Below are 12,386 nucleotides of genomic sequence, written 5' to 3'. Positions count from 1 at the left end.
AAGATATGGAAGGACAAAATATATGGGTGCTCAACACTGGAGCTATGTTGAGAATGCCTATGTGACTCCCACTAGCACTATGACCGATGATCAGAAGAGAGAGATTTAGGAAAATGGGCAAGTCATGGAAGCCCTTATCAGCAACTTGTCAGATATTGAGTTTATTGATGTAGAAGACAAGGACACTCCTAAGGATGTATGGGATGCATTGGAAACCATTTATGGTGGTGATGAGCATGTAAAGCAAGCTAAGGAAGAGACCTTAGAGAAAAAATTGAAGATATGAGGATGGTTGAAGGAGAGACCATTCAACAATATAGCATTAGGATTAGAATTGTGGTTGGAGATATCAAAAGCATTGGTTGAATGATTGAGGATTCTACCATTGATAGTAAAGTCTTGAGATCATTGTTACCAATCTATGCAATCAGAGTTGCTGCTATCTAGGAACTAAGGTCTATTGATAAAACCAAGGTATCCTTAAACTCTATCATTGCAAAGTTGACTGCATATGAGTTGAATAGCTATGGTGGTAGTGTTCAGAAGACTAAGTTAACCTTTAAAGCATCTATTGCACCAACCAGAAAAGGAAAAGAAACTAGTACTAGTTATGAATCCAGACAATGCAGAGATATGGATGATGAAGAGATTTTGATGGAGTTTGAGGCTCTTCTTGCTAAAAGACTTTCGAAAGGAACCAGTAAATATAGAGGTAAGCTTCCTTTAAAATGTTTCTCCTGCAAAAAGAAAGGGCATATAGCTATTAATTGCCCTAACAGTGATAATAAGGATAAACCAGAGAGGTTTAGAAAGTATAAAGGAGGAAATAGGAGAAATTGTCTTGTTGCTGTAGATGAAGGTGTTACTGATGAAGAATCAGAGGATGAAGAAAATGAAGATATAGTGTTTGTAGCTATAAAGGAAGAAGTGTCCGACAAGAAAGAACTTGTCTCTCGCATTGACAACTCCAATGAGTGGATTATTGATAGTGGTTGTTCTCACCACATGACTGGTGACAGGAGAAAGTTTATGTCTCTAGAAGAATATGATGGAGGTGTTGTCAGATTTGACAATGATGAACCATGCTTGGTAAAAGGTAAAGGATCCATCTCACTGAATGGAAAGAGCATTGCAGATGATGTTTATTCAATAGAAGGTCTAAAGCATAACCTTTTAAGTGTTGCTTGGCTGAATGATAAAGGACTCACTCAGAAGTTCAAAGGTGGAATCTGCAGTATAATTGGAAAGAATGGTGAACTTATTGCCACTGGTAAGCAGACCAGAGGTAATCTATTTTAGTTGAATGCCAAGATTAGTCAGTGTCTGATGGCTAAGTTTGATGACAGTTGGATATGGCATAGGAGACTCTGTCATATGAACTTTGACAATATTGTTAAAGCTGATAAGATCAAGGTGGTAAGAGAATTACGTTTGCTGAACAAACCTGAGAATTCCTTGTGCAGAGAATGTCAACTTGGGAAGATGTCTTCCTCAAATTTTAAAGGTAAGTCTTTTTTAGCAGAAAATTTACTTGACCTTGTGCATACTGATTTGTGTGGTCCTATGAAAACTAGAAGTATTCAGGGAGATAGGTATTTTATGATTCTTACTGATGACTGCTCAAGAATGATGTGGGTCACATTCTTGAAAGACAAGTTTGAAGCATTTGGAAAATTCAAAGGCTTCAGAGCATTAGTAGAAAAGGAAAGTGGTCAAAGGATAAAGTGCCTAAGAACTGATCAAGGAGGAGAATTCACTTCTGATGAATTCAACAAATACTGTGAAGATAGCGGTATCAAGAGGTAGATGTTTGCCCCTAGGACACCACAATAGAATGGCATAGAAAAAAGGAATAACAAGGCTGTAGTTGAAGTAGCGAGATCAATGCTAATACAAGGAAAAGTTGCTCACACTTTTTGAAGAGAAACGGTGAGCACTGCATTCTATACAATGAACTGGGTACTTATCAAGAAAGGAAAAGATAAAACCCCTTATGAGTACTGGACTGGGAAGACTCCCACTGTGAGTTACTTTAAGGTATTTGGGAGTAGGTGCTATATCAAGAGAGGTGAGCATTTGAGAAAATTCGAGGCTAAATGTGATGAAGGAATATTTCTAGGATATTCCACTAAGAGCAAAGCCCTCAAGTGCTACAATAACAGAACTCAGAAGATTGTTGAGAGCATCAATGTCAAGGTTGATGAATCACCTGAGAAATCTGAGGGAACTAGGAGCGAGCAAGTGGAAGGTGAACCAGGAATAGCTTTCTAGGAACTGGTTACAAAAGAAACAAGCAACGATCTCAGTATTCACATACCGGTAGAAGCTACGGTAGAAGAAGGAGAAGAGGAAAAGCAAGAAGAACCAGCTAAAGTCATTCCTAGAAATGTGAAATTGCATCATGATCCAAAGAAAATCATAGGAGATAAATATGTAGGGATACTCACAAGAAGAAAAGTGAAAGAAAACTCTTGCATGATTTCTAAATTAAAACCCAAGACTTCTAGAGAAGCACTTATAGATGAAGACTAGATTAAAGCAATGGAAGAGGAGCTAGACTAGATAGAAAAGAATGCAACATGGTCTTTGGTACCTAGACTAGAATGCAAAAATGTCATAGGTACCAAATGGGTCTTCAGGAATAAGCTAAATGAAGAAGGTACAATTATAAGGACCAAGGCTAGGCTTGTATGCAAGGGATACGCTCAGGAGGAGGGAGAAGACTATGGAGAAACCTTTGCTCCTATGGATAGACTAGAAGGTGTTCGAATGCTACTTACATTTGCAACATTTAAGGGATTTAAGGTATATCAAATGGATGTGAAGTCTACATTTCTGAATGGAATCCTAGAAGAGGAAGTATATATAAAGAAATCAGAAGGGTTTGCCCTATTAGAAGATAGTAACATGGTGTGTATATTACACAAAGACCTGTATGGATTGAAACAAGCACCTAGGGCATGGTATGAAAGGTTATATTCTCATCTTGTGAAGATTGGATTTTAGAGAACAAGTGAAGATAGCAACATCTACTTGAAATCAGAAGGTGATCAGATTTTGACCTGTGAAGTATTTATAGATGACATCATCTTTGGAGGAGATGATGGAATGAGCCATGCATTTGTAGATATAATGAAGAAAGAGTTTGAGATGTCTCTGATTGGAGAGATAAAGTTCTTCATTGGTTTACAAATTCAACAAATGAAAGAGGGTATTTTTATTACCCAGTCCAAGTATGTCAACGAGGTATTGAAGACTTTTGGCATGGAGGAGAGCAAACCGGTTGGTACACCGATGATGATTGGCTATAAAATGACTAAGGAAGATGATTCAACACTGGTAAATGAAAAGGAGTACCAGTTAATGATCGATAAGATACACTATGTGGTGCACAACAGACCAGTGATTGCTCATGCATTGGGCATAGTAGCTCATTTTCATAAATGTCCTAGAGAATCCCACTTGGTAGCAGTCAAGAGGATCCTTAGATATCTGAAAGGAACAATTGAATATAGATTGTGGTATCCATATAATGGTGGCTTCAATCTCAAAGTGTATACCGATGCCAATTGGGCAGGTAATGTGGATGATCAGAAGAGAACAACCAGTGGAGCATTCTTTCTTGGTGGAAGACTAGTATCGGGACAAGTAAGAAGCAGAGCTATACTTCCCAGTCTAAAGCTAAAGCAAAGTATGTGGTAGCATTTATGAACCGCACTCAAGCAATCTGGATGAAACATGTATTGGAAGGGTTCAAAGTACCTGTATCTGAACCGGTGAATATATTTTGTGACAACACAAGTGCAATCAATATTTCCAAGAATCTGGTATTGCATGCTAGAACTAAGCACATTGAGCTTAAATACAACTTCTTGAGAGAGAAAGTTCTGAATAAGGAGGTTGTACTACAACATGTTTCTAGTAAGGAGTAGCTAGCAAATATATTCACTAAGCCCTTACCAAAGACTAAATTTACTTATTTGAGAGGTGAATTAGGGGTTCTTCCCCTTGATGAAGTCAACTAAAAGTTGTGCACTCCGCATCAGTCAGGAACTACAATGACAAATCTTTCAGGATTGATGTGTCGAAGGATTCTACTCCATAGGGGGGGCAGCATAGTAGAGTATGGACACTTGTGCCTCCAATTTGGCATTGTTGTCAAAGGGGGAGAAGATATCTGATAATGAAGATACACTGGTCTATGATGTTTAATAGTTGCAATGCTACACTGCGTATTGCCATCAATGCCAAAGGGGGAGATTGTTAGATATTGTTGGCATATCATGAACTGACATGTTGATATGATGATAATGTATGTTGTCACTGATGTCAATAAAGTAAGTATATTGATATGAAAGAAGTTGGTGAGCTGGTATGAAGAGGTATGAAGATATGTTGTGAACTGGTGTTGGGGTTTCACTAAGCATGACTATCGATTGATAGTCTTAGCTCTAGGGTTACCAGTTTGGCAACCCATCTTGTCTGATGCAACCGATGATACTCTATGATGAGTTAGCTAAGAAATGAGATGAGATCAAGGTGCCACATCAGTTTTGTGCATGTGAAGGATTTCCTTAAGGATCTTGCATATGAAGATCAATTGCATTAAATGTCTACCTCAGAAATGAACATTCTTCTTAGCGGTGTGAGAAGAAGGCATGATGGGTTATTGATTCCCATATGCAGTGAAGAATGAATGATGTAGATTGTCTTGTGAGCTGTTTAAGATTGTATTTCTCTATGAAAAGTGTTTGGATGGTCAGGATTGAACTACTTGTATTGTAAACCTAAGATGCTTAGGGTTTAGGGTTTATACCACCGACCTAATTGTTGTCTATAAGGTCAATGATGTTTGTTATTGTAAATTGTTGGCATATGTTGTGTGTGTATCCGAGTGATGAGATACTTGCCAGACCAGTAAGAGGAAAACTACAAAGTGTGATTGTAGAGTAGAGGAGCTGAAGAGGATCTGCCTTAGCATGTAGTGATGTTATCGGATCAGAGTTTTACTTGTTGTCTTCTAATCATTTCAATAGTTGGAAAATCCCCTTACAGGGTAGCTTTAATAGGCTTATTGTAAATCCTTTAACTAGGTGACTCAAGATCATTGAGTTCTTCAAATCCTCTAGTGAGGTAACCTTTAACAGGGTATAGAGCCATCCCTTAACCGGGTGATCTTTAATAGGATTGGTTCCTAGAAGAACCTTATTGTAAAGTCTTTAGCCGGACTAGGCTCCTAACAGAACAAGCTTTAAAAGAGCTCAAAACAAGCTTGTGGGTATTCATCCCCATCGTGGTTTTTCCCATTTGGGTTTCCATGTGAAAAATTTGTGTGTTATGTGTTATTCATGTTTCATGTGATGATTATGTATTCTTTGTTTGAAAGATTATGCATGCAGATTTATTAGGGTAAGGTATCATTGGTATACCACATGCACATGTTTATGGGTGAAGTTGATATCAAGTATTGAATGTATTTGAGGTGATCAGACTTATCAATTTATGTTATCTGAAGTCTTACTGTGTTTAACCGGTATTTCCATGGTTAAGTTCAGTAATGAATACAACCGGTTGATATTGCAAAAGCTTGATAAGTTGATAGGAAAGTTTTTGACTATACTGATTCACCCCCCCTCTTAGTACCATTTAGGGTATTTGCTATTCATCATTATTCATCACAAAATACCCTAGAGAAATACACTAACTAGCATGCAAGATAGAGATAACAATTTTTTTTAAACATCTAAACATGCATCCAAAACAATAACTACTCATATGCAATAACATTCATTAACATGACAAATAATTAACCATCATGAACATGATCACCAACCATGATACGCAAGTGGAATTAAACACAACTATATCAATAACATATAACATCCCTAGGGTAAATCAACATTGTTACTTAAGCTAAACACATAACATTTCCTAACCAATAGCATCCATTTCTAACATGATATCATATAAATTTCCATTAACCAAGTGCAACCTAAACATGCTATCCTTCTATCTCTACATACATACACATATGATCCATTTCTTAACATAAAATGATTACGTCCATTTATGAAAATTCTAACCATCCCATTTAGTTCATTTTAAAGCACCAATACCAAATGTTCCTTTCCCCCTTCATTAATTCTACCTAAACAATAATCCATCTCATAACCAATTACCAAATAATTTAACCATAGAAAAATTATCTAACTTCAACATCATGATCATAACACTACATGCACATTCATGCACCAATAACAATATTCCCATTAATGAACCATTCTCAAGATACACGATACATCTATGTTCACCTAACATCAACTAATAGTTACATGAATACAATATCTTTTACATCAATGAGCATAGCTCTCAAGTACAAATATATCAAGGATCTTACAAGATACATATGCCACATGAATCATATTACAATAATGTGCTACAAATATTCATCCACGAACTGAAGAGATAAGAGATTCACATCCATACAAGTATCCAAGAAAAGCACCCATGGAAGAACATCCCAATGAAAAAAAGGAACCGACCACTCGACCATATGGAACCAGAGGAACCACCCCCTGTTCTAGGAGATGACACAAGATCCCACACACACTCTAGCTCTAAGTTGACACCTATCAACCAAAGAGGAAACAACTCTAACACATCCAAGGAAAGCATATCAAACAACCAAGAAACCTCCAGAGGCAACTCAACAACAAGACATATGGAACTAGGATCGACATGTAGGGAAACAGTGTCATCACATGCTACCACATAGGATACACATATAGAACCATCTCAACCTTTAAGGAAATCAAGGGAGTTCAGTTTATCTGGTTGCCAGATCTACCACCTCACTCTGGTCTCTGATCCATGAGATGGGTACTACTAAAATTATTTCTTATCTTACTTAGATGAGTTACTACCACCCAATCGACCTAAGATTAATTATTATGTTATCACTTATTAAGTTACAAGAAAACCTCCAATGAGCTATCCAAACAGTCTAGACCCCAACTCTCTTACTCAAGAATCCTAGCAGCCTATCTCTCATGACCTTGGCAAACTCATGGAAGCCCACTCCCCCTAATCATGCACCTAGGCCTCAACAACACATGAAATCAAACAAGAATGCTTCACAAAACATAATCTGACTAACCAAGATAAAATCACATAAATTCACAATGAGCCAACAACATAATCTGCATAGATCTCATAGATCTCATAAATCAACTTAGACCAAGAAGCCAACACTTAACAAGGGATTACTCATCTTGCAATAAAAATGGTCATATAATACATCAAATCACTACTTCAGACATCCAAGAGTACTTAGGAACATACTCAGCCTCTGGACAAACCCTAAAATAAATTGAGAAAACCAGAAAATCAAATCTGAAATTGAAAATTGGAAAAACAGATCAAAGAAGACAAAATAGCACATCTGCATAACTGTATAGCGCATATACAAGGTTTTGCAACACTTCTACAGATTCCTACAATACTTTTACCTTGGGATTCAGTGCATATATATAATGTTTTAGCTCATATATTAAGTTTCAACACATTTGCATTATTCTACAACACATATGAGACACATGATAGCGTATTCATAGAAATAAATCGCACATATGACAAATGAATTAGCGCATACATAGTTTTAGCATATTTACCCAGAAAGGACAGACGAAAAGATAAAACTTGCGGGAATAAAATGAAATCAAGGGGATAACACAAAGCCCCAAAAATATAATCAATAAGAACACAATCTCAAAACAAAGCTAAAGAGTAAAGTACCAAGCTCTATAGTAAACATATAAGGCTCAACCAAAATTCTGAGAAATCAACTCCTGACATTGTTTGAACATGAAAACTCATAGATAGACAAACAAAGACTTCTAAATTCCACTATACAATAAAGAGACTCAAACACATGGACCAAACCTTTGATCTTGTGCAAGAATCAACATACAAGAAGCCAACAATCAAGATCCACAAAGTCACAGAGCCGATCATTCACGACAATAAGAAAAATCACATCGAAATATATTTTTCCCCAAACTATAGCTCAACTATATATTAATTTCATAAATCAAATTATGTAACTACACAAACTATATAATTGAAACATTTCCCAAAATTCCCAAGAACAGTCACAGAGAAAATAATCTTTTCAAACTAAAAATGTAGAAGCAAGAATCTCCAACCTAGTAAGAGATGAAATAATGATTGAAGAAGAAGATTGAAATCTAAACAAGCCCAAGAAATCCAATTGCAAAAAGCAACCAAAAATCCAACTCCAAAAATGCATCTAAAAAGCCACCCCCCATGAAATCATGGGAAAGAAAATATATATAATTAAAAAATAAAACTATGCAATAATGTCAGCCAATAAGAATAATAGACTAAATAATATTTCTTACCAACTCGTTCCAAAATACAAGGTAAGTATTAATAAAATAATATTCAATTTACTTACCCCATAAACTCAACCAACCATATAATAGGGTAGGTAGGGTAATATTTATTTAATCAACCCAAGAATGTAAATAGTAAATCAATCGATAAAATAATACTCATGGGTACAATTAACTATATCCCAATTAATAAATATAATAAACCAAGGGATAATAACCAAAGGATATATTAATAATAACAATAATAATTATTTTAAATTTAATAGTAGCATTGAAATAAACTACATGAATTGTGATTATTTTTACACATAAACTGCAGCTCACTCATTGATATGGGTGAGCTTTCGCAGAATAAGGTTTGCCTGCAAAGTTCTTCATGGGGCGAGGATGCCCTCGAAGATCCCCTTCCTCCTTCGGATCCCTATGGATTACATGGTGATCATGTTCCTCAATGGGTTTTTTGGGGAGGGAAGTGGGTAGATGTGCTAGCTCTGGAGCAATAGGAGTGGCATTGCAGAGATAATGGTTGGCCGAAATCAAATTATTTTAAGGTCTTTTTCCGACCACAGAATAGGAGTGATGGTATGCAGGAACCAAGAGGTATTCAAGGTTTATCTTTGAGAAATAGAATAAATAAGGTTAGTTTAAGGAATGGGTATTTGGAAATAACCCTAAAAAAGAATGAGGGTTCAGACAAGACGACAGTTGGAAAAAAATTGGGGAATCTGCGGGCAACAATGGCAGATGATGTGAATCTTGATAAGGGCAAGTCCTTGGGTAAGGAAAAATATATGGATAAGGTATGGTTGCCTATTCCTTGTATCTCTATGGTTGAGGCTTCGTTGGACAAGAATGCTAGGGATTTGCATTCTTTGGCCGTCTTCATTCAAGTTTGGGGAGATAATATTTTGCTTTCAAAGTTGTATCATAAGATTCATGAATTATGGTATGGTACGCTTTATTTTCAAGTTCTCTCATAGAGTTCTTTCATTTTTATCTTTGATTCTGAGAATGCTAAAATGGAGACCCTAGAAAAGACGTTTTTTTGGTTTGGTCATAATTTGGTTTTTGTGGAATGCTGGAAACCTCCTTTTTTGACTTCTCAAGATATTGTTAAACTATTCTTACTTGGTTTTTGCTTCCTAATCTCTCATATGAATTTTTTGATCCCAATATTTTGTAAAGAATAGGTGATTCTTTTGGAAAGTTTATGCATTCGCATTCTTTAATTGAGGATGGGGTTTTTAGGGTAAAGATATGTGTTTTACTCAATTCATCTTTTGTTGTTCTTTGTAATTGTAATTTGAATTCTATTGATGGGATTTGGAGGCAGAGTATTATTTGTGATTCTGATCAGTTTTTAAATCTTATGTGTTTATGGATTCTCCACTATTTGTTACCCTAAAAGGGTTATCGTTTGGTAATAATGAGTTTCGACCTTCAAAACCTGCTAATAAGGGTAGGATAAATCTTGAATCTTTTGTCTGCCATGAAAATCAATTGCATTATGATTCCCATCCCATTTGCCCTACTATGTTGAAGAGTATTGAAGGGGTTTCTATTAAGGAGAAATATGTCCTTGATGGTGATGTTTTGCAAAAAGCAAATAATCTAGTTGGACCAGGTTCTCATCTAGGGCTTCCCAATGAGGGGGTACATGTTATGAGTGCTTCTATGTCTAACCATGTTCTCACGGATGGATTGCCTTAGGGAGAGTTTGATCTTATGGCTCAGAGGATTGAAGCGGGTTTGATTGTTTTGGATGAGAGCTTAATTTCTCAAGTCCAAAAGCTTGTATCTAATAATAATATCTTTTTGAATCAAGATGTTACTGAGTGTTAGCATTTCACAAAGGGAGATTGTTGGCATTCTAGTAAGTTTTTTAGTATGATCATACCACAAAGAGGAGAAGAGCAATGGAAGTTCTACGTAGTCACGAAATAGGGAGTTCTTGATTTGATTTGATGCTTTATAATTCCTTATTTCTTAATTGTGTTATTCCATTGTATTGTTTGTTGAATTCTGATTAGGATAGGGATTGGTGATTTCCCTTGTTTCTAATTGATTACTTTGTTAAAAGAAGATTGAATTTTGCATCCCACATTTTGGTGAACCCGACGTGAACTAACAACAATTTAACCTTTTTCTATGTTCTATGTGACTTTTGCAGATTGTGCAGATTTTTCATTTTTTTTGCAGGTTGCGTGAATTTTGAGAAAAGATTTTCTATCATGCAATCGATCTTACATTGTCACATAATCGTATAGAAAGAATTACACATTTGACCCTTTGGGGTCACACATTCTTTTTGACAGGATCACGCAATCGTCCTCTCCGGATCATGCAATCGCCCTTTCTAGGTCATGCATCCGTAGGGTTAATTGTTGTTTTATTTTTCTTCTATCTGTTATCGGTTCTGTATAATTCTGTCTTAAATTTGGTTAATCTGGGATCAAAATTACTTTTTTACTTTAGGATTTGATTAACACTATTTATGGCAAGAAAAGTTCAGTTCAAGATTTCAGGTGCAAGAAGGACAAAACAACAAAGGAGAGAAGCCAAATGATATCAAAAAAGTTCTCCAGGCAGAAAAATTGATACATGATTCAGAGGAACAACTGGCCTTAGACAGATATAATAGCCTAGTTCTTTCTTATACAGTCAAATATGATCTAATCAATATTGAATGGATGATGAGGGATTTGGCTAGGGCTTCACAATTGGTTTCGCAGGATCCTGATTAGGTTTAGTTTTTCTTATTTTTTTTTAGTTTTTAATTATTTTTTTGTTGTCTGCATTCTATCACACAATCGACCTATTAGTGCTACACAATTGGGCAGATAACATCATGCATTTGATTTGTCAGATTTATGCATTCAATCTGTCAAATTTACACATTCGCTCTGTAAGTATCACACAATTGCTCAGGTAGTATTATGCAATTGCCTTTGTCAAGTTTTGAATTTCTATTTTGTGTTGGTTTATTTTGCTACTAATCTTTTGTTTACAGCCTGTGGCAGATTCGCAGAGAGGATTAGATTAGTAATTTGGCATGCACACTTCACACTTCAATTTTTAGTGCTTAAAATCAACAACAGTTAAAATGGACATGCATGGATAACTTCACACTTCAATTTTTAGTGCTTAAAATCAACAATAGTTAAAAAGGACATGCATGGATAATCTCACACTTCATTGTTGGTGTTTAAAATGAATATGGGCTAAAATTGGCATGCGTGTATCTCACACTTGGTTTTTGGTGCTTAAAAATCAACAAATGGTTAAAATAGACATGTATGCCTTCATTCTTGGATTTGGTGTTTAAAATTGACATGCACATGGGAATCTAACACCTAAATTTGGGCTAAAAAATGAACATGAATTGGGATACATAAGATTAAATCATTTTTCATTTTCTTGAGGGAAAAGAACTTTTCATTGTGTCTAGGGTGGACCTACAGTTGCACTAATTGACTTTCTACCCACCATTAGGCTCTTGGGAGAAAGAAGGAAGGTGACAACGACATCCAAATTTTCTTTTGTCCTACATAGTGAGGGGTATCTTTGACTGGGGATTTCATCACCCCACATAGGTACTTCACATTGGGATGCATTGGGGATATCATCTCTCCCAGCGTACTCTCGAGTGGGTTTTTCGAGATGCTATATAAATATACTTGTCAGGCAGCTAGAGTGTTGAGTGAATTCGACGTATGTGGGGGCCTTCCCTGCACTGATAAGCTCAACAAAAGCCTTAAGTGGCTTGCTCTAAGAATCTATCATTGGATCGGGACCACTCAAAACCTAATACTAAGAACCAAATTAGTTGCCAAAAATCCTACGTTCAGTGGTTCCGAGAGTGCGTATCATACCCCATAGATACCCCTCATGTACCTTACATTATGAGACAAAAATCCCTCGGTGATAAGATCTTCAGATCTTCGAGGTAAGAGAGACTGGCATGCCTGAGAA

The sequence above is a fragment of the Cryptomeria japonica genome, chromosome 8 (assembly GCF_030272615.1).
Source record: "Cryptomeria japonica chromosome 8, Sugi_1.0, whole genome shotgun sequence".
NCBI classification, from domain to species: Eukaryota; Viridiplantae; Streptophyta; class Pinopsida; order Cupressales; family Cupressaceae; genus Cryptomeria; species Cryptomeria japonica.
Note: the sequence above shows the minus strand (reverse complement) of the source record.